This window comes from Macaca mulatta, chromosome 1, assembly GCF_049350105.2.
Source record: "Macaca mulatta isolate MMU2019108-1 chromosome 1, T2T-MMU8v2.0, whole genome shotgun sequence".
Taxonomy (NCBI): Eukaryota; Metazoa; Chordata; class Mammalia; order Primates; family Cercopithecidae; genus Macaca; species Macaca mulatta.
The window spans coordinates 186,615,384-186,638,813 of NC_133406.1; the positions used below are offsets into that span (position 1 = coordinate 186,615,384).

The 23,430-nt window shown below is 44.1% G+C and overlaps 1 pseudogene; it reads left to right on the forward strand.

Annotated features, from left to right (window-relative positions):
• The first annotated feature begins 21,279 nt into the window (after window positions 1-21,279).
• LOC100427382 (heterogeneous nuclear ribonucleoprotein A3-like) lies at window positions 21,280-22,867 on the forward strand (annotated as a pseudogene).
• The last annotated feature ends 563 nt before the right edge of the window (window positions 22,868-23,430 follow it).

Consider the following 23,430-nt stretch of genomic DNA (forward strand, 5'->3'; position numbering starts at 1 on the left):
TTTTGAGAAGTGTTTGTTCATATCCTTTGCCCACTTTTTGATGTTTTTTTTTTTCTTGTAAATTTGTTTAAGTTTTTTATAGATTCTGGATATTAGCCCTTTGTCAGATGGGTAGATTGCAAAAATTTTCTCCCATTCTGTAGGTTGCCTGCTCACTCTGATGGTAGTTTCTTTTGCTCTGCAGAAGCTCTTTAGTTTAATTAGATCCCATTTGTCAATTTTGGCTTTTGTTGCCATTGCTTTTGGTGTTTTAGTCATGAAGTTCTTGCCCATGCCTATGTCCTGAATGGTATTGCCTAGGTTTTCTTGTAGGGTTTTTATGGTTTTAGATTTAACATTTAAGTCTTTAATCCATCTTGAATTAATTTTTGTATAAGGTGTAAGGAAGGGATCGAGTTTCAGCTTTCTACATATGGCTAGCCAGTTTTCCCAGCACCATTTATTAAATAGGGAATTCTTTCCCCATTTCTCGTTTTTGTCAGGTTTGTCAAAGATCAAATGGTTGTAGATCTGTGGTGTTATTTCTGAGGCCTCTGTTCTGTTCCATTGGTCTATATATCTGTTTTGGTACCAGTTCCATGCTGTTTTGAGAGTTCTTTATCTATTTTGTTTTTGTTGTTGCTGTTGTTTCATTTTTTGTTTTTTTTGAGACATAGTCTCGCTCTGTCGCCCAGGCTGGAGTGCAATGGCGTGATCTCAGCTCACTGTAACCTCGGCCTCCTGGGTTCAAGTGATTCTTCTACCACAGCCTCCCAAGTAGCTGGGATTACAGGCAAGTGCCACCACACCTGGTTAATTTTTGTATTTTTTTTAGTAGAGATGGTGTCTCACCATGTTTGCCAGGCTGGCCTCGAACTCCTGACCTCAGGTGATCCGCCCACCTTGGCCTCGCAAAGTGCTGGGATTAAAGGTGTGAGCCACCACACCCAGTCCTTTATCTATTTTGAATACTTATACTTTTTTTTTTTTTTTGAGATAGAGTTTTGCTCTTGTTGCCTAGGCTAGAGTGCAATGGCACGCTTGGCTCACCACAACCTCTGCCTCCTGGATTCAAGTGATTCTCCTGCCTCAGCCTCCCAAGCAGCTGATATCATAGGCATGTATCACCACACTCGGCTAATTTTGTATGTTTAGTAGAGACAGGGTTTCTCCATGTTGGTCAGGTTGGTCTCGAACTCCTGACCTCAGTTGATCTGCCCACCTCGGCCTCCCAAAGTGCTGGGATTACAAGCATGAGTCACTGCTCACAGCCTTGAATACATATTCTTTATCAAATATATGATTTACACGATTTCTCCTAGTCTGTGGCTTGTCTTTTCATTCTTTTAATAGTGCCTTTTAAACAGCAGGAGTTTTTTATTTTGGTGAAGTCCAATTGATCAATATTTTTCCTTTATGGATCATACTCTTTTGGTATATTTAGGAATCGTTGCATAACTCAAGGTCACAAGGATTTTATCCTCTGTGTTCTTCTAGCAGGCTTATAATTTTAGGTTTTTCATTGTTGTTGCTCTCTTCAGAGACAAGGTCTTGTTTGTTACCTAGACTGGAGTGCAGTGGCTTGATCATAGCTCACTATAACCATGAACTCAAGCAATCCTCCTGCCTCAGCCTCCCGAGTAGCTAGGACTACAGGCACATGCCACTACAACTGTAGTCTAAGTTAAAAATTTTTTTCATAGAGACAGAATCTCACTATGTTGCCCAGGCTGGTCTCAAACTCTTGGACGCAAGTGATTCTCCTGCCTCAGCCTCCCAAAGTGTTGGGATTATAGGCATAAGCCACCATGCCCAGCCAAACTTAGGTTTTATAATTGGGTCTATAATCCATTTTGAGTTAATTTTTGTATATGGTATAAGTAATAGATCAACATTCCTTTTTTTGCTTTGCACATAAAATCCACTTATTCCAGCACTATTTGTTGAAAAGACAATCCTCTCTCTATTTAATTGCTTTTGCATCTTTGTCAAAAATAAGTAATCCATATGTGTATTGGTCTATTTGTTCCATTGGCCTATTTGTCTATTTTGTTGCCAATACCATACTGTCTTAATATTTGTGGGCTTTTTTTTTTTTTTTTTTTTTTTTTTTAGACAGAGTCTTGCTCTGTCACCCAGGCTGGAGTGCAGTGGTGCAAACACGGCTCACTGTAGCATCGACCTCCTGGGCTCAAGCAATCCTGCTATCTCAGCTTCTCAAGTGCTAGGACCACATGCACATGTCACCACACCTGGCTAATTTTTTTATTTTTATTTTTGAGAGACCAGGTCTCACCATGTTGTCCAGACTGGTCTTGAATTCCTGGCCGCAAGTGATCTGCCTACCTTGGCCTCCCAAAGTGCTGAGATTACAGGTATGAGCCACCATGCCTGGACTGTTTTTTAAAAAACTTTTAATTTCTAATTTGTAATAGCTAGTTTATAGAAATACTTTTTTTGCATATCAATCATGCAACCTACAATTTTGTTAAACTCACTTATTCTGATTTTTTTCATAGATTTAATCAGATTTTCTTTTTTCTTTTTTTTTTGAGACGGAGTCTCGCTCTGTCTCCCAGACTGCAGTGCAGTGGCCGGATCTCAGCTCACTGCAAGCTCCACCTCCCAGGTTTACGCCATTCTCCTGCCTCAGCCTCCCGAGTAGCTGGGACTACAGGCACCCGCCACCTCGCCCGGCTAGTTTTTTTGTATTTTTTAGTAGAGACGGGGTTTCACCGGGTTAGCCAGGATGGTCTCGATCTCCTGACCTCGTGATCCGCCCGTCTCGGCCTCCCAAAGTGCTGGGACTACAGGCTTGAGCCACCGCGCCCGGCCTAATTTAATCAGATTTTCTACATAGATAATCATGTTGTTTGTGAATAAAAACAGTTCCATTTCCTTTTTTCCAATCTGGATGCCTCTTGCCTCTCACTTCTTTTTTCCTTTTTTATTTTTTTTGAGATGGAGTTTCACTCGAGTCAGCCAGGCTGGAGTGCAGTGGTGCGATCTCAGCTCACCGCAACCTCCACTTCCCAGGTTCAAGTAATTCTCCTGACTCAGCCTCCTGAGTAGCTGGGATTACAGGCGCTTGCCACCACTCCCTGGATGCCTTTTTTTCCCTTCTTCTCTTGTTGCGCTGGCCGCATACAATGTTGAATAGAAGTGGTAAGATGAGATATCCTTGTCTTGTTCCTGATCTTGAGGAGAAACCTTTCAGTCTTTCACCATTAAGAATGACGTCAGCTAGGCCAGGAGCAGTTGCTCACACCTGTAATTCCAGCACTTTGGGAGGCCGAGGCAGGCAGATCACCTGAGGTCAGGAATTTGAGACCAGCCTGGCCAACATGGCGAAACCCTGTCTCTACTAAAAATACAAAAAATTAGCTGGGCGTGGTGGTGCGCACCTGTAATCCCAGCTACTTGGGAGGCTGAGGCAGGAGAATCACTTGAACCCAGGAGACAGAGGTTGCAGTGGGCCGAGATTGCACCACTGTACTCCAGCCTGGGTGACAAGAGTGAAACTGTCTCAGAAAAAAAAAAATGATGTCAGATGTAGGTTTTTGGTAGATTATCAGGAAGGATGATGGCCTTTACTGAAGGAGTGGATGTCAAATTTTGCCAAATTCTTCTTCTGTGTCATTGAGATGATCTATATTTATTTTGTCTGTTAATATGAAGAATTACATAAATTAATTTTTTTTTTTTTTTTTTGAGATGGAGTCTCACTCTGTCACCTGGGCTGGAGTGCAGTGGTGCAATCTTGGCTCACTGCAACCTCTGCCTCCCAGGTTCAAGTGATTCTTCTGCCTCAGCCTCCCAAGTAGCTGGGATTATAGGCACCCGCCACCAAGCCTGGCTAATTTTTGTATTTTTAGTGGAGCTAGGGTCTCACCGTGTTGGCCAGGGTGGCCTCTAACTCCTGGCCTCAAGTGATCCGCCCACCTTGGCCTCCCAAAATGTTGGGATTATAGGCGTGAGCCACCATATCTGGCCTATAAATTGATTTTTGAATGTTAAAATAATTTTACTTTCCTGAAATAAACCCCACTTATTCACAACGTGTTATTCTTTCAGTATATCTTGTGGGATTCAATTTGCTAAAATTTGGTTAAGAATTTTTGCATCTATTTCATGAGGAATATTGATCTGCATTTTTCTTTTCTTGTAATGTCTTTGTTAGGTTTTGGTATCAGAGTAATGCTGACCTCATATAATGAGTTAGGAGATGCTCCCTCTTCTTCAGTTTTCTAGAATACTTCATGTAGAATTGGTATTATTTCTTCCTTGAATGTTTGGTAAAATTCACTAGTGGTGGTGGCAGTGGTGGCCTGTCTGGAGCAGCCGCTGCCATCATGTCAGCTGCAGCAGGGAGGTGCAGCCAGGGCTGCACCCTCTGTGGAGCCTGCGACGAGCCGAGTTGTGGCTGCAGACTCAGGCCTCCGGCTCCATGTTGCGAGCAGGAGCCCCACCCTCCCAAATTGTGGCTGTGGAGCCAAGCATCCCTGCACTCTTGGGGGCCCGAGAAGGAGCCCCTGTCCTCACAGGCTCAGAAATGCCTGCTCCCACTGCCTGGCTTCTCCCTGCTTTTGGCACCTGATCTGATCTCAGAGCAAAGTCAGGGCCGAACCTAGGCCCAAACCTAGGTGCTTTCATAGCCCGGCCAGGTGTGCACATGCTTAGGGCAGTGCTGACACGCCAGACCCCTGCTGCCTCGGCCCCCTTTGGGACCTTGGGCACCAACGAGCATGGGAGGGAAGCCAAGTGGGGGCTGAGGGCAGCTCAGCACTGGCCTTCAGGTACCCCTTGGCATGAACAGCCTGGGTGCCATGGATGGCAGTGGGAGGCAGACAGGCTCCTGGGCAGAAGAGGGTGGGTCCCTGGTGAGCTGCCAGTCCTACAGACAGGAGTGGGAATTGGTGGTGCCTTTTCCAGGCCCACCCATGGCTGCCCACGGACCAATCAGCATGTACTTCCTCCCCCTGAGGCCTATAAAAGCCCCAGGCTCAGCCAGTGCTGGGCAGATGTTGGAATGACCAGCTGCAGAGAGGAGCTACCCACTCCAGGGCCTCTTCTCTGCTGAGAGCTGCAGAGATGACAGGACAACCTGCCTGTAGAGAGGAGCTTTCCATTCCACAGTCTCCTCTCTGCTGGGAGCTGAATACTCGTCAGGACAGCCTGGCTGTGGAAAGGAGCTGCACCCTGCAGGAGACTGAGGTGTTCTATCACTCAATAAAGCTCCTCTTCATCTTGCTCACCCTCCACTTTTCTGAGCACCTCATTCTTTCCAGTTGCAGGACAAGAATTTGGGACCCATCGAATGGTGGGACTAAAAGAGCCATAACACAAACAGGGCTGAAACAGACCCCCTTGTTCACCACGTTGTGGGTGAAGAGGAGAGAAGAGCTGTGGCCCTTCAGGGAGGCCAGACCTGGGAGCTCCCCTAGCCAGGGCTGTGACTCCCTCTTCAGGGCCCTGCAGTTCCTAGCATCTCCAAGCTTCCATTTGCCACTGTGTTCCCTGGTGCTAGCCACAGAAGCTGCTTGCGGTGTGCCAGGTGCAGCCACAGCCTCACAGAGAGCTGCCCACCTCACTGCAGCAGCCGGCATGTCTGACTTTGCGCAGTGGCCAGACCCTAGGCTCGTTCACACACCCCTCACTGTTCCATGCCTGACTCACCCTTGACCAGGGTGGGACCCAGGCTGGTAGCATGAGCCGAGTGCAGCCTGCCAGATCGAGTGGGCAAAATGAGCCCAGCAGGCCCGAGCAAAACCCAGGCAAAGGTGCCACCAGTCACAGAGGTTTATGGCCAGAAAAATTGACACCCCAAAGATCTTTTTTGTTGCTGTTGTTCATTTGTCAAACATTTATTAAGCACCTGCTACATGCAAAAAAACACTGTTAACAGTGCACTGCTGTGCACAGTCATTCTCAGAACAACAATCCTGCATTTCCTGGAGAGGGGTGGCAGAAGAGGAGTGCTGCCTTGTTGTGAGGTTCTCCCAACTTCTTTCCTTCCTCAGGAATTGTTCTCTTCAATGTGGCACCAGTGGCAATCTTCATTCTTAGGTTGCACAAACCTTCAGTATCCATCTTGCTTCCTTTATAGCTATTCCACTTGAAAACTAATGTGTGGGAGCACCTCCTGCAGCAAACTGCTCTTGAATTCTTTTTTTTTATTATTATTGTTTTTTGAGACAGTTTCATTCCTGTCGCCTAGGCTGGAGTGCAATGGCATGATCTCAGCTCACCACAACCTCTGCCTCCTGGGTTCAAGTGATTCTCCTGCCTCAGCCTCCCAAGTAGCTGGGATTATAGGCATGCACCACCCTGCCCAGATAATTTTGTATTTTCAGTAGAGACGGGGTTTCTCCATGTTGGTCAGGCTGGTCTCAAACTCCCAACCTCAGGTGATCTGCCCGCCTCAGCCTCCCAAAGTGCTGGGATTACAGATGTGAGCCACCATGCCTGGCCAACACCCCAAAGATCTTGTAACAGTGTAACCATCTGACTTGCAGTTTTCTTTGTGGGATGATTTGCAACTACAAATTCAACTTCTTTAATAGATATACAACTATTTAGATTATTTCTTCTTGAGTGAGCTTTGGTATTATTTTTCAAGGAATTTATCCACTTCATCAAAGTTGTTGAATTTACTGGCATAAAGTTATTTGTAATATTTTCTTAGTATGCTTTTATATTTGTAGAATTTGTAGTAATCCCAACCTCTCTCATTTCTTATATCAGTAATATGTGTCTCCATTTTTTTCCCTGATCAGTTTGGCTAGAGGTTGATCAATTTTACTGATATCTTCTCTTTTTTGTTGTCGTTGGTCTTACTAGAAATATTATATTACTCTGTGTGCACTGGAGAAGAATGTGTATTCTGCTGTTGTGGGATTCTATGAGTGGACTTCAAAAAGTGGAAAAGTGGAAAAAAAATTTAAAAAATTTAAAAATTTAAAAAGTGGAGATAAAAATAAAAAAAATGTAGGCCGGGTGCAGTGGCTCATGCCTGTAATCCCAGCACTTTGGGAGGCCGAGGCGGGCAGATCACGAGGTCAGGAGATCGAAATAATCCTGGCTAATGCAGTGAAACCCCGTCTGTACTAAAATACAAAACATTAGTAGGGTGTGGTGATGGGCACCCATAGTCCCAGCTACTCGGGAGGCTGAGGCAGGAGAATGGTGTGAACCCGGGAGGCGTAGCTTGCAGTGAGCTGAGATCCGGCCACTGCACTCCAGCCTGGGAGACAGAGGAAGACTCCGTCTCAAAAATAAATAAATAAATAAATAAATAAATAAATAAATAAATGTAAACTATTTCTCAACGTAAGCTCCATCAAGTTCAAGATATTTTTGTGAGCAATGATAGCAGCCATTTAGTCCGTCTGTAAAGAACTGAGGGTCCTGGGAGTTTAACCATGTCAATGCAATCTATTTTACATTATTAACAGAAGAAAAATGAATGCCCTTTAAAGATTTCTTAAGATTAGGAATCAAAAAGAAGTCAGAAGGAGCCAAATGAGGACTGTAAGGTGGAGGCCTAATGATTCCCTAATTGTCGCAACTGATGAGAGGAATGAGCAGGAGTGTTATTGTGGTGAAGGACTCTGGTGAAACTTTCCCGGGCATTTCTCTGCAAAAGCTTTGGCTAACTTTGTCAAAATACTGCATAATAAGCGGATTATATTGTTCCTTGACCCTCCAGAAAGTCCATAAGCAAGATGCCTGCTGAAAAACTGATGCCTTGACCGTTGCTCCTGACTGGTCCACTTCTGCTCTGCCTGACCTGCTGCTGTGATAGTGCTTTGTCTTCAGGATCACACTGCTAGAAGGCCATGTTTCATTTCTTGTTACAGTTCTTCAAAGAAATGCTTCAGGATCTGGAGCCCACCTGTTTAAAATTTTCACTGAAAGCTTGGCTCTTGTCTGCAGTGGACCTGGGCACAACAGTTTTCACACCCATTGAGTAGAACGTTTGCTCAACTTTAATTTTTCAGTCAGAATTGTATAAGCCGAGCCAACTGAGATGTCTATGGTTTTGGCTGTTGTCTGTACTGTTAGTCACCAGTCCTTTTCAATTATGGCATGAACAAGATGAATTTTTTCCTTACAAATTGATGTGGATGGTCTGCCGCTGTGGGCTTCAGCTTCAACATCATCTCATCCTTTCTTAAAACGAGTGAACCATTTGTAAACTGCTGATGTCTTTGGGGCATTATCTCTGTCAACATTTCATAAGGCATCAAGGATTTCACCGTTCTTCCACCTAAGCTTCACCATAAATTTGATATTTGTTCTGGCTTCAGTTTTAGCAGAAGTCATGTTGCTCTGATGGGGCTCTTTTCAAACTGGAGTCTTATCCTTCTCAGTGTCTCAAGCTAGAGCGCGTTCAGACACGTTATAACAAGTTAGTACGAATTTATTTTGGTGCAAAAAAAAATTGAGGCAGGGCACAAAGGCTGATGCTTGTAATCCCAGCTACTTGGGAGGCTGAGGTGGGAGAATCACTTGGGCCCAGGAGACGGAGGATGCAGTAAAATATGATTCCACCACTGCACCCCAGCCTGGGTGACAGAGTGAGACCCTGTCTCAAACAAAAAATTGAAATCCACATGTAGTTTTTCATAATCCACATTTTTCATGAACGTTTTGAAGGCCCTTCACATATATCAGGTCAGTGAGTTGATAGTGCTGTTCAGGTCTACTATATCCTTGCTGAACCTCTGCCCACTTGTTCTATCAATTATCAAGAGAGGGATATTGAAGTCTCCAACTATAATTGTGGATTTGTCTATTTTTCCTTGCAGATATATCAGTTTTTGCTTAATGTGTGTTGAATCTCTGTTATTAAGCATTTAGGATTGTTATGTCTTCCTGCTCAATTGACCTATTTATCATTTTGAATTGCTCTTCTTTATTCCTGGTACTGTAGTCCCTCTGTATCTTCAAGGGATCTGTTCCAAGACACCCTATGGATGCCTGAAACCACAGATAGTGCCAAACCTTATATACATTTTGTTTTTTCCTATACATTCATACCTGTGGTAAAGTTTACTTTATAAATTAGGCACAGTAAGAGATTAACAACTGACAGTAAAATAGAACAATTACACAAATACACTATTAAAAGTTAAGTGAACGTGTTCTCTCTCTCTCTCTCAAAATATCTTGTTGTACTGTATTCATGTTTCTTTTTGTGAAGGTGAGATAATAAAGTAATGACACGACGAGATTAAGTGAGAGGAATAACATAGGCATTGTGAAGTAAATGGAAAACTTCAGAAATAAACAGTTCATAAATTTAAATTGCACACCATCCTGAGTAGCATGATGAAATCTCCCACAGTCTAGCATCATCTGCCCAGACTGCCATTAGTCATTCAATAGCTGTCTTGGTTATCAGGTTGACTGTGCTTATGTTGAAGTGCCAGTGTTCAACTAAATCTTATTTTACTTAATGGCCTCAAAGAGGCAGAGTATTTAAGTGATATTTTAGGGCCTGGTTGATCACAGACAACTAAAACCTCAGAAAGTGAAACCATGGATAAGGAGGGACTACTATAATATTCTTTTTTAAAAAACAAAACAAAACAACAAGGCCTTGCTTTTCACCCAGGCTGGAGGGCAGTGGCACAATCTTAGCTCACTGTACCCTCAACCTCCAGGGCTCAAGCCATCCTCTCATCTTAGCCTCCCAAGTAGCTGGGACCACAGGTGCACACCACTACATCTGGCTAATTTTTTAATTTTGTAGAGATGGAGTCTCACTGTGTTGCCTTAACTGATCTCAAACTCCTGGGCTCAAGCAGTCCTCCTGTCTCAGCCTCCCAAAGTGCTGGAATTAAAGGCATGAGCCACTCGCCCGGCCTACTGTAATATTCTTTTTTTTTGGAATCTATTTGTCTAATAATAGTTTGGCCATCCTAGGTTTTTTAAAATTAGTGTTAGTATGGTATATTTTTCTATCCTTTTACTCTTAACTTTTCTGTGTCTTTATATTTAAAGTGTGTTTCTTTTAGTCAACATATAGTTGGGTCTTGTTTTGTAATTTAACTCACAATCTCCTCTTCTTTTAAATTGAAATGTTTAGGCCATTTACATTACATTTAATGTGAATATTGGTATGGTTTAAATATGTTGCTATTTGTTTTCTATTTAATGCCATCTGTTGTTTGTTTCCTTTCTCCTTTTTTTTTTTTTTTCCTGACATCTTTTGGGATAAATACATTTTATGATTCCATTTTATCCCCTTTGTTGGCTTTGAAACTAAAACTCTGTTTTATTTTCATGGTTGCTTTAGAGTTTATAGTATAAATCTTGAATTTATCAGTCTATCTTCATGTGATATAATACCATTTCACATATAGTATAAGAACTTAATTATAGTAGACTTCCATTTCTCCTGAGCCGACCTCTGCAATTGTCATGCATTTTATAATACATTACTGTTATTCTCATTTAAACAGCCAATGATTTTTAAGGAGATTGAAATAGTAAATAGTAAATAGTAAATCAAGTGTGCTTAGCGATGTAGTTATTTCCAGTGCTCCTTATTATTTCATGTATAGATCTATATTCCATGTGGTATCCTTTTCTTTCTGCCTGGAGGACTTCCTTGAACATTTCTTACAGGGCAGGCCTGCTGGTGATAAATTCTTTCAGTACTTTAAAGAGGTTTTCCCAGCGTTCTCAATGTTTCCAATGAGAAATCTGTCATCTGTATCTTTGTTGCTCTGTATGTAAGGTGTCTTTTTCCCTCTGGCTGATTCTAGATTTTATCGTTGCTTTTGAGCGATTTGATTATGATGTGTGCTTTTGTGTGGTTTTCTTCATGCTTCTTGTACTTAGGATTCATTGGGTTTCTTGGATTTGTTTTGATCAAGCCTGAAAATTTTTAAACTAGTATCTCTTTCTTTTTTCTTTTCTTTTCTTTTCTTTTTTTTTCTTTTTTTGAGACAGAATCTTACTCCGTCACCCAGGCTGGAGTGCAGTAGTGCGATCTTGGATCACTGCAGCCTTCACCTCCTGGGTTTAAGTGATTCTTGTGCCTCAGCCTCCTGAGGAGCTGGGACTGCAGTTGCCCGCCACCACGTCCAGCTAATTTTTGTATTTTTAGTAGAGACAGGTTTCACCATATTGGTCAGGTTGGTCTCAAACTCCTGACCTCAAGTGATCCACCTGCCTCAGCCTCCCAAAGTGCTATGATTACAGGCGTGAGCCACTGCACCTGGCCTATTGTTTCTTTAAATGTTTTTTTCTGTCCCTCCCTTTCTCTCTCCTCTCCTGAATCTTCAGTTACATACATGTTAGGCTGCTTGAAGCGTACCACAGTTCAGTGATGCTCTGCTCATCTTTTAAAAATTATTTTTCCTCTCTGTATTTTGTTTTGGATAGTTTCTTTTGCTGTGCCTGCAAATCCACTAATTTTTTTCTTCTGCTATGTTTAATGTGCCCTTAACTCCACCAGTGCATTTTTCACCTTAGATTGTTTTTTTCCATCTCTGGGAGTTTGACTTGGGCCTTTTAAAATCCTCCATGTCTCTATTTAACTCTTTCAACACATGAAACACAATGGTAACTTTTAATGTCTCTTTCTCTGTGGATTTTAACATCTGTATCAGTTCTGAGTTGATTTAGACAGATGGGGTTTTCTCCTTATTATGGATTATATTTTCTTACTTCTTTTAATGCCTAGTAATTTTATTTTAATATAACAGTTTTACTGAGTTATAATTTACATATTATGCAATTTACCCATTTAAAATATACAATGTCGGCCAGGCACGGTGGCTTATGCCTGTAATCCCAGCACTTTGGGAGACCGAGGCGCGTGGATCACCTGAGGTTAGGAGTTTGAGACCAGCCTGGCCAACATGGTGAAACCCAGTCTCTACTAAAAATACAAAAATTAGCTGGGCACGGTGGTGCACACCTGTAATCCCAGCTACTCGAGAGGCTGAGGCAGGAGAATCACTTGAACTCAGGAGGCAGAGCTTGCAGTGAGCAGAGATCATGCCACTGCACTCCAGCCTGGGACACAGCGAGACTCCATCTCAAAAATTAAATTAAATTAAATTAAATTAAAATTAAAATACAATGCGATGTTCTTTAGCATGTCCACAGAGTTGTGCAACCATCATCATAATCACTTTTAAAACATTTTAGCCACTCCCAAAAGAAACTCTGTACACATTAGCAGTAGCTCCCCTACTCCCCATCCCTAGGCAACCTCCTTTTCTCTGTAGATTTGCCAATTCTGAACATTTCACATCAATGGAATCCTACAATATGTGGTCTTTTCTCACTGGCTTCTTGTCCTTGCATAATGTTTTCAAGGTTCATCCATATTGTAGCATGTATCAGTACTTCGTTCCTTTTTATTGCTAATAATATTCCACTGTATTGAATAGACCACATTTTGTTTATCCATATTCATCAGTTGGTAGACACTTGGGTTGTTTTTACTTTTGGACTATTATGAATAATGTTGCCATGAACATTTGTGTACTTGTTTAGTATGGATCTATATTTTAATTTATCTAGGAGTGAGACTGCTGAATCATATGGTAACTATGTTTAACCTTCTGAGGAACTGCCAGACTCTCTTTCAGGTGACTATATTGTCTGACATTCTTACCAGCAGTGTATGAAGGTTCCAATTTTTCCACATCCTCACTAACACTGGCTGTTATCTGTTTTTTTCTGATGATAGCTATCCTTATGAGTGCGAAGTGGCATCTTACTGTGATTTTAATTTGCATCTCCCTGATGGCTAATGATGTTGAGTACCTTTTCATGTGCTTATTGGCCATTTGTTTATCTTGTTTGAAGAAATGTCTGCTCAGGTAAATGTCTGTTGTCTTTTTGTTGTTGAGTTGTAAGAGTTTATTTTTTTTCTTTTGAGACGGAATCTCGCTCTGTCCCAGGCTGAAGGAGTCTCACTCTGTCCCAGGCTGAAGTGCCATGGCGCAATCTCAGCTCACTGCAACCTCTTCCTCCCGGGTTCAAGTGATTCTCCTGCTTCAGCCTCCTGAGTAGCTGGGATTACAAGCATGCGCCACCACGCCCAGCTAATTTTTGAATTTCTAGTAGAGATGGGGTTTCACCATGTTGGCATGGCTGGTCTTGAACTCCTGACCTCAGGTGATCCGCCCACCTTGACCTCCCAAAGTGCTGAGTTTACAGGCATGAGCCACTGCGTCCGGCCAAGAGTTCTTTATACATTCGGGATACTAGACCTTTATTAGACATGTGACGTAATGTTTTCTCTAATTCAGTGGGCTTGTCTTTTCACTTTCCTGATGGTACCCATCAAAGGATAAAAGACTTTGGTTTTGATAAATTGACAAAAATAAAAAGATAAATTAAAATTTATTTTTCTAATTGACAAAAAAGATAAATTAGAAAAATAAATTTCAACTTATCTTTATTTTTGTCTATTGTGTTTTATTTGTTTGTTTATTTGAGAGACGGAGTTTTGCTCTTGTTACCCAGGTTGGAGTGCAATGGTGTGATCTCAGCTCACTGCAGCCTCCACCTCCCGAGTTCAAGTGATTCTCCTGCCTCAGCCTCCTGAGTAGCTGGGATTACAGGAGCCCGATACCATGCCCAGCTAATTTTTTGTATTTTTAGTAGAGATGGGGTTTCACCATATTGGCCAGGGCTGGTCTCAAACTTCTGGCCCCAAGTGATCTGCCCATCTTGGCCTCCCAAAGTGCTGGGATTACAGGTGTGAGCCACTGAGCCCTGCCAACTGTCAATTGTTTTTGGTGTCATATCTAAGCAGGCTTTGTCTAACCCAAGGTCATGAAGATTTATGGCTATATTTTCTTCTAAGAGTTTTATGGTTTTAACTCTGATATTTAAGTCTATGATCCATTTTGAGTTACATTTTGGATATGGTATGAAGAAAAAGTCTAACTTTATTCTTTTATATGTGGATATCCAGTTGTTGTCCGGTACTATTTGTTGGAAAGACTATTCTTGGCTAGGCATGGTGGCTCATGCCTGTAATCCCAATACTTTGGGAGACCAGGATCACTTGAGGCCAGGAGTTTGAGACCAGCCTAGACAACATAGTGAGACCCTGTCTCTATACAAAATTTAAAAAAAAAAAAAAAAAAAAAAAGCCAGGCGTGGTGGATGAGCCTGTGGTCCCAGCTACTCAGGAAACTGAAGTAGGAGGATCTCTTGAACCCAGAAGTTCCCGGCTGCAGTGAGCTCTGATCGCACCACTGTACTCCAGCCTAAGTGACAGATCGAGATCCCATCCCTAAAACAAGGAAAAATACAGAAAAGACTATTTTTTTCCCTTTCAATTATCTTGGCACCCTTGTCAAAAATCAATTGTTTTTTAAAGTGAGGGTTTATATATAGCCTATGCCAAGTAAATTTTTTACTGGACCAGACATTAAGATTTTTCATTTGTCAGGTGCTAGGTATTTTTGATTTCCTGTAAATATTCTTGAGCTCTGTTTTCGGACTGCAGTTAAGTTTCTTGGAACACTTTGATCCTTTAAGGTCTTGCTTTTAAGATTTATTGGGTGGGAGCAGAGGCATGTTTTGTCTAGGCTAATTATTACCTAGGATTAATTATTCCCCATGACTGAGGCAAGACTCTCCTGAGTGCCCTATCCAATACCCCATGGATAATGAGGCTTTCCTGTCTGACTGGTGGGAACAGAAGCTGTTCTGTTTTTTGTGACCTTCAAAGTTAGATTCCTCTCATCCTTCTGGGTGGTTCCCTGGCCTGGAGTGGGTTCCTCACACGCACATGCTGAGCAGCACTCCGCTGAATTTCTCTCTCTCTGCATTATCTCTGGAGCTGTCTCTGTGCCGCTCCTCCTCTCCAGTATTCTGTCCTGGGAGCTCCTGCTGCCTCCGTTCAGGAATTCTGTTGGGCTCCGCTTCTGCTCCCCTTCCCTGTGCTGCAGCCTGGAAACTTCCCCTGCAGTCAGCTGGAGCCATCGCGGGGCTCACCTCGTTTGCTTCCTGTTTCTCCGGGATCACTGTCCTTTGTTGCCTGCTATCTAGCATTTTGAAACTATTGCTTCACACATTCTGCCCAGTTTTTTCCAGGCAGGAGGGTAAATGTGACGCCCGTTATTCCTTCTTGGCTGCTTTCTGAAGCCTTTGAGCAAATAGTGATGTGTTTGTCTTAGTTCGGGCTGCCATAACAGAATACCATACACTTGGTAGCTTAAATAACAAATAATTATTTCTCACAATTCTGGAGGCTGGAATTCTGAGATCGGTGCCGACATGGTCAGGTTCTTGGTGAGGGCTACCTTCCTGGTTATGGCCTCCAATGGCCTTTCCTTGGTGCAAGCATTTAGGGAGGGAGGGGGAGAAGTAGGGGGCAAGGACGAGGAGGAGGTGGGTAGAGGAGGAGAGAGCAAGAGAGCACTGTCTCTCTTCTTTTTATTTAGTTTTTTAGAGATGGAATCTTGCTCATCACCCAGGCTGGAGTGCAGTGGTGCAATCTCAGTTCACTGAAACCTCCACCTCTCCGGTTCAAGCTATTCTCCTGCCTCCAAGTAGCTGGGATTACAAGCATGCACCACCACACCTGGCTAATTTTTGTATTTTTAGTGGAGATGGGGTTTCACCATGTTGGCCAGGCTGGTCTCGAACTCCTGACTTCAGGTGATTCACCCGCCTCGGCCTCCCAAAGTGCCGGGATTGCAGGCATGAGCCACCGTGCCCAGCCTCTTCCTCTTTTTATAAGGGCATTAATTCCATCATGGAAGCTCCACCCTCATCATCTAACCTCACCCTAATTACCTCCCAAATGCCCTACCTCCAAATACCATCACCCTGGGGATTAGAGTTTCAACATGGATTTCAGGGGGACACAAACATTCAGCCCACAGCAGCTTTCTCCAGAGTGTTCCAGCCCCACTCAGTCCTGGGAGTCCATACTTTGCAGATTTGTTCTCCCTCGTTCATGGAGAATATAGGCCCAACCACCATTATTTCATTTTATAGACCAGGAGACTGAGGCAATGATTTGAGCCTCCTGTTCTGTCCAGGTGGGAATGATGAAAGTGAATGAGATCAAGGCCTGCAAAATTCTCCATTGAGCCTGCTCAGTGCCAAGGGGAAATACCTGGACCTGAGGTCAATCTGGGATTTACACTTGCCTCCAGCCTGTCCCGGCACACGTTCCACACTGCTGAGCCTTGTTTTCCCCAACTGCAAAGCACATCGCCATTTATAGAGCACTTTATTTGGAGAATTGTTGCTATCCTCAGTCCGTCATCACCCAGTTTCTCAAAAGAGGAGTCCTGGGATCTGCCACATTAGATTTTTGATGGGGGTGGAGCACTGTTGCTTATTTAAAACATAGATTCCTGGGTCCAACTTGGGTCCAACCTGGGCTCTTAGAGTTAAAATAGCGGGGTGGAGGTTATCTGCCCTCAAGTGACCTTTGGGAACCACTGATCCAAACCCTAGTCAATGATTTCCTTCTTAAGAGGTATAATACTTGCTAGAGGTGCTATTTTTTTAAGCCACACTATTCCTTTCTACCCCTAACCTCATGAGCCTTATGTAGCATGATTTTTTAAAAATAAAATGCATCACAAGTCTTTTTGACCATTTTCCAAAACCCTTCAAGATGACAAAGAAATCTGATAAGTGTTAGATATTCCTAAGTCTGGAAGGGACCTTAAAGGTCATGGAATCCAACCCCGACCTGAGGTTTGGATCATCTGTGTACTAGCCCTGCCAAATAATCACCCAGCCTCTGCACACTTCTGAACACAAGGGCCTTGCTACTCCTCTTGGCTGCTGGGATTTTAGAAAATTCCCTCTGCTACTGAATCCACTCTGTCTTGCTTTAATTAGTCCTGGATCCAGAAAACATACCTGTTCCCTCTGCCCTAGGAAAGCCCTTCCTCTGAAAACAGTTGATCTCCCCGAGGCCTCTCAAGTTGCAGAGTCCCAAGCTCTTTGGCTTGGGACTGGGATTTGGCTGTTCCTCCTGGGATCCAGGTTTTCAAGCACCTGAGCAAACCTCCCTGAACAGCTGCATGTGGCTGCCGTCATTCACTTATCGCTTGGTTTCCGTTTGCTCCTTGGGGGCCACCGCTTTCCCAAAGGGCAAGGACTGATGCAGCCTGGAGCTTGGTGGCCAGAGACCGCTCTCATTCTCCTGGCTTGCTCCTTGTAGCATATGAACGTGTGTCGTGCTACGGGCTTCCTGATATTAAAACGGCTTTCTTCTCTGGGAGGTTCTTCTCTGCCCACCTCTTCAACTCCAAATCAAATGACTGGTGTCTGCGGGTCTCCTTTACCTGCTCTGGACCAGGAGGCGGTGCTGAGCAGTCCTTGGCTTCTTGGGATGCTCCCCTCTCCAGGTTTCCATAAGGCTGCACTGTCCTGTTTCCTCTTTCTTTGAACATTTCTTCTCAGTTGCCTTTTCCTTTGCCTCATTTTTTTTTTAAGATAGGGTGTCACTCTGTCACCCAAGCTGGAATGCAGCGGTGCGATCACGGCTCACTGCAGTCTCAACCTCCAGGGCTCAGGTGATCCTCCCACCTCAGCTTCCCGAGTAGCTGGGACTACAGGCGCTCACCATCACACCCAGCTAATTTTTGTATTTTTTGTAGAGATGAGGTTTCACCATGTCGCCCAAGCTGGTCTCGAACTCCTGGCTCAAATGATCCCTCCCCCTCAGCCTCCCAAAGTGCTGGGATTGCAGGCGTGAGCCACTGTGCGCTGCCTGCCACCCTTTCAATATTGCCATTCCCAGGGGCTCCACCCTCCGCCATCTGCTCACTGCATTCTATTTCAGTGTTTCCTAACTTGGAGGGGATATTTTCTCCCCTTTGAGAATGTGATAATGACTGTAGATCCTCTCTACAGAGTGGGGAAAAAAAACAACCAAACGCGCAATATTTTGCCTACAATTCCAGGTTCTTAACACAAAGCCTATTTTTCCTCCCTGATTTTAGTTTCACCCTAGCTTCTTCCCAATCTCTCTCTGACCCATAGCTCTCTTGACCCTCAGATGAACAGATCAATAGTCAATGCCAAGGCCCCTTTGTTCCGTCACCAAGCTCCCTAGAAGCAGAGTCCGTGTTATTATGGAGCTTCATCACTGAGCAGAGGGCCTCACTGGTAACAGGAGCTTGGCCACATGCTGAGGGAATGGTCACCTGTCATTGCCATCCCTCCTCCATCCTCTGCCTCACATCAGACCTCAACTGGCTCCTCACAGGTCCCCTCCAGGTCAGCTTCTACCTGGTAGCAGAGGCACTCTTCTGAAACACAGTTCCCTGTCTCCCCTGCTTGGAGTCCTTGAGGGCTCCCTGTGACTTCCAGGATAAAGGGCATCTCTAAAAGGGGTCCCCTGCTACTGCTCTTGCTTCACTGCTCAGCTCTCTCCAACACCCCTCAGCTCCAGCCACCTGGAACTCCCGAGGGTCTCATGTGCAGAGATGCTGTCCCTGCTTCCCATTCTCCTGGGCCTGAAGTGTCTGGCCCCTCTCTTCTTGGCTTTGCTAATCCATATTCATCCTTCAAAACTCACTCAGGCATCACTATCTTTTGGGAAGCATGTCCTGCCTCACAGCTCTCAGTTACCCATTTTAATATTCCTCCACTGTGGATCCACAGTTCCCAAAGCACAGCCCACACACAGCACTGGTCCCACGCTACATTGTATGTGGGAAGTCACTTGTCTATTCCCTGCCTGAGGGCAGAGACCCTGTCTTCCTATTTGCTTTGCCTAACAGAGCCCACAGTAGGTGCCTAATAATTATTTGCTTCATGAGGGACAGGATGAATACATCAGTAAGGATTATTCAGAGAAACAGAATCAATAGAGAGTATCTGTGTATATGTACCTAGATCTATAACCTATCTATAATCTATATCTAAATATATACATAGAGAGAGGTAGGGAGAGAGACATTTATTTTAAGGAATTGACCCATGCAGTTGTGGGGGCCTAGCAAGTCTGAAATCTGCAGGCCAGGTCAATCGGATGGCAATTCCAGCAGGAGTTGTTGCTGAAGTCTTGAATTCAAAGGCAGTCAGGAGGCAGAATTCCTTCTTCTTTAGGGGACCTGTCTTTTCTCTTAAGATACTCAACGGACTGGATGACTCCCATATTTTGGAGGGTAATCTGCTTTACTCAAAGTCCACTGGTTTAAAAGTTAAGCTCATCTGAAAAATACTTTCACAGCAGCATTTTGGACTGGTGTTTGACGAAACAACTGGGCACTGTATCCTAGCCAACTGGACACATAAGATGAACTATCACAATGAGTAAACTTATCTCTGAGCCTCAGCTTCTCCATTTGTGAAATGAAGAGCTATGAGAATATTCAAAGATTCCACTAAGGAATAATTATAATTAGATAACTTCTGGATTACACTTTATAATTTAATGCACTTTCACCATATCGTATCATTTAATTCCTATAACAATTCTATCAAGCAAGTTTGTTATTGTCTTTTTTTTAGTTTTTGTTTTTTTTTTTTTTTTTTTTTTTTTTTTGAGACAGAGCTTTGCTCTTATTGCCCAGACTGGAGTGCAGTGGCACAATCTTGGCTTACTGTAACCTCCGCCTCCCGGGTTCAAGCCATTCTCCTGCCTCAGCCTCCCGAGTAGCTGGGGTTACAGGCACCTGCCACCATGCCTGGCTAATTTTTTGTATTTTCAGTAGAGATGGGGTTTCACCACGTTGGCCAGGCTGGTCTCAAACTCCTGACCTCAGGTGATACACTCACCTTGACCTCTCGAAGTGCTGAGATTACAGGCATGAGCCAGCACGCCCTGCCTTTACATTAAATTTATTTATTTATTTATTTATTTAGAGACTGAGTCTTGCTCTATCGCCCAGGCCGCAGTGCAGTAGAGCAATCTCGGCTCACTGCAAACCCCGCCTCCCAGGTTCAAGCAATTCTCCTGCCTCAGCCTCTCGAGTAGCTGGGATTACAGGCATGTGCCACCCCACCCAGCTAATTTTTGTACTTTTAGTAGAGATGGGGTTTCACCTAGGCTGGTCTCGAACTCCTGACCTCAAGTGATCTGCCTGCCTTGTCCTCCCAAAGTGCTGGGATTGCAGGAGTGAGTCACTACAACCAGCCTATTTATTTTTTAAGAGACAGGGTCTCTGTTGCCCAGGCTGGAGCGCAGTGGCACCTTCTTAGCTCACTGTAGTCTCAAACTCCCGGGCTCAAGCAATCCTCTCTCCTCAGCCTTCTGAGTAACTGGGACTACAGGAGCGTGCCACCACACCTGGATAATTTTTTTGTATGTGTGGAGACAGGGCCTCACTAGGTTGGCCAGGCTGGTCTCAAACTCCTGGCCTCAAGTGATCCTCTTGTCTTGGCTTCCCAAAGTGCAGGGATTATAGGTGTGAGCCACCATACCCGGACTTTTTTTTTTGCGCTCCTCATTTCCCAGACAGTTGGTGGCCAGGCAGAGGCGCTCCTCACTTCCTAGTCAGTTGGGTGGCTGGGGAGAGGTGCTGTCTTCTTTTTTATGGCTGAGGAAACCAAAGCCCAGAGAAGGGAAGAGATTTGTTGGCAAGTGGAAGAATCTGGACTAGAGCCTGGATTTTCCAATGCCAGTCTCAGGCTGATCCTTCTGGGCCTGAAGAACCATCTTTGAAAGCTGAGGCCAGGAGGGAGTTGCTGGGAGCAGGAAGCTGAAGCAGGGGCAGAGGAGACCTCTACTACGGAAACTCAAGAGGAAAACCACAACAGCAGGAAGTCCAAGTGGGCCTGGTCAGGCCAACCTAGGAATTCCATGATGTAATTTCTCTTCTCCAATTGAGAGAATACAAGTATGGCCAGGGCTCAGCACCCAGTGTATTAAGGACTCCTAACTTGGGGTTCATGATAACTCATAAAAAATATGGCAAAAGATACATTTTAAAGGTGGTCAGAAAAGCTGGGCCATTGATCTTTACTCACCAGGAGTCATGTAGCACTTACCATTGCCAGAATATTCTCTTACAAATCTATTCCAAAGCTACACCTTCATGGTTCTCCCAAAACAAAGCTGCAAAAAGACTTTCAGAGGAGAGATTAGAAACAGAGCAAGGCCTTCTAGTAAGACATTCTATTTATTTTGACTTGCTATTACCTCTGTCTACTTACAGGATTCCAGAGGAGCAAAGCTAAGTTTAACATTAAAACTCAGTGTTAATGGAGTAGGGAGTAGGGAGTAGGGAGAATCTCAAACCAGAAAAAAATCTGCAAGTCAACTCTGCAAAACCTGTCAAGAAGCTCTCAGTCCCATATTGAACTTGAGTTGGAAGAGGCAAGTCCGGTCTCAAAATGGAGGTAAAACCGCCACCTGCTGACCCCAGCCTGGCTCTAGCCGTCGCTGCTGGAGGGAGGAGGGCCATGATCCAAACGAACCAGAGCAGTTGAGAAAACTGTTTATTGGTGGTCTGAGCTTTGAAACTACAGATGATAGTTTCAGAGAACATTTTGAGAAATGGGGCACACTCACGGACTGTGTGGTAATGAGAGACCCCCAAACAAAACATTCCAGGGGCTTTGGTTCTGTGACTTGTTCTTGTGTTGAAGAGGTGGATGCAGCAATGTGTGCTCAACCACACAAGGTTGATGGGCGTGTAGTCAAACCAAAGAGAGCTGTTTCCAGAGAGGATTCTGTAAAGCCTGGCGCCCATCTAACAGTGAAGAACATTTTTGTTGGTGGTGTTAAAGAAGACACAGAAGAATATAATTTGAGAGAACTACTTCGGAAAGTATGGCAAGATTAACCACAGAAGTTATGGAAGATGGGCAGGGTGGAAAAAAGAGAGGATTTGCTTTTGCAACTTTTGATGATCATGATACAGTTGATAAAATTGTTGTTCAGGGCCGGGCGCGGTGGCTCAAGCCTGTAATCCCAGCACTTTGGGAGGCCGAGACGGGCGGATCACGAGGTCAGGAGATCGAGACCAACCTGGCTAACACCGTGAAACCCCGTCTCTACTAAAAATACAAAAAACTAGCCGGGCGAGGTGGCGGGCGCCTGTAGTCCCAGCTACTCCGGAGGCTGAGGCAGGAGAATGGCTTAAACCCGGGAGGCGGAGCTTGCAGTGAGCTGAGATCCGGCCACTGCACTCCAGCCCGGGCTACAGAGCAAGACTCCGTCTCAAAAAAAAAAAAAAAAAAAAAAAAAAAAAAAAAAATTGTTGTTCAGAAATACCACACTATTAATGGGCAAAATTGTGAAGTGCAAAAGGCCCTTTCTAAACAAGAGATGCAGTCTGCTGGATCACAGGGAGGTCGTGGAGGTGGATCTGGCAATTTTATTGTGGAGGAAACTTTGGAGGTGGTGGAGGTAATTTTGGCCGTGGTGGAAACTGTGATGGAAGAGGAGGCTATGGTGGTGGAGGTGGTGGCAGCAGAGGTAGTTATGGAGGAGGTGATGGTAGATATAATGGATCTGGAGGTGATGGTGGCAACTATGGCGGTGGTCCTGGTTATAGTAGTAGAGGGGGCTATGGTCATGATGGACCAGGATGTGGAAACCAAGGTGGTGGATATGGTGGCGGTGGTGGAGGATATGATGGGTACAATGAAGGAGGAAATTTTGGCGGTGGTAACTATGGTGGTGGTGGGAACTATAATGATTTTGGAAATTACAGTGGACAACAGCAATCAAATTATGGACCCATGAAAGGGGGCAGTTTTGGTGGAAGAAGCTTGGGCATTCCCTATGGTGGTGGTTATGGATCTGGTGGTGGAAGTGGTGGATATGGCAGCAGAAGGTTCTAAAAACAGCAGAAAAGGGCTACAGCTCTTAGCAGGAGAGAGAGCAAGGAGTTGTCAGGAAAGCTGCAGGTTACTTTGAGACAGTCACACCAAATGCATTAGAGGAACTGTAAAAATCTGCCACAGAAGGAACGATGATCCATAGTCAGAAAAGTTACTGCAGCTTAAACAGGAAACCCTTCTTGTTCAGGACTATCATAGCCACAGTTTGCACAAAGTGCAGCTATTGATTAATGCAATGTAGTGTCAATTAGATGTACATTCCTGAGGTCTTTCATCTGTTGTAGCTTTGTCTTTTTCTTTTCATTACATCAGGTATATTGCCCTGTAAATTGTGGTAGTGGTACCAGGAATAAAATATTAAGGAATTTTTAACTTAAAAAAACAACCTGTCAAGAAGCCAAATGTCCCAAGCACTTCATGATTGGAAAAGCTAATGGCTGGCTCTTTAACACTCCGTGGGCTTTCCCATTCTCCTGCATTTTCCTTCTGCCTGGAGGCTTTGTGGGAGAATCCATTTCCTTGCCTTTTTTAGGATCTAGAGGCCACTGCATTTTCTGGCTCTTGGCTTCTTCAGTGTGTCACTTGAACCTCTTGCTTCCATCTTTGTATCTCTTACTATTTTTTTTTTTCGGGGAGAGACAAGGTCTCACTCTGTCACCCAGGCTAGAGTGCTGTGGTGTGATCATTGTTCACTGC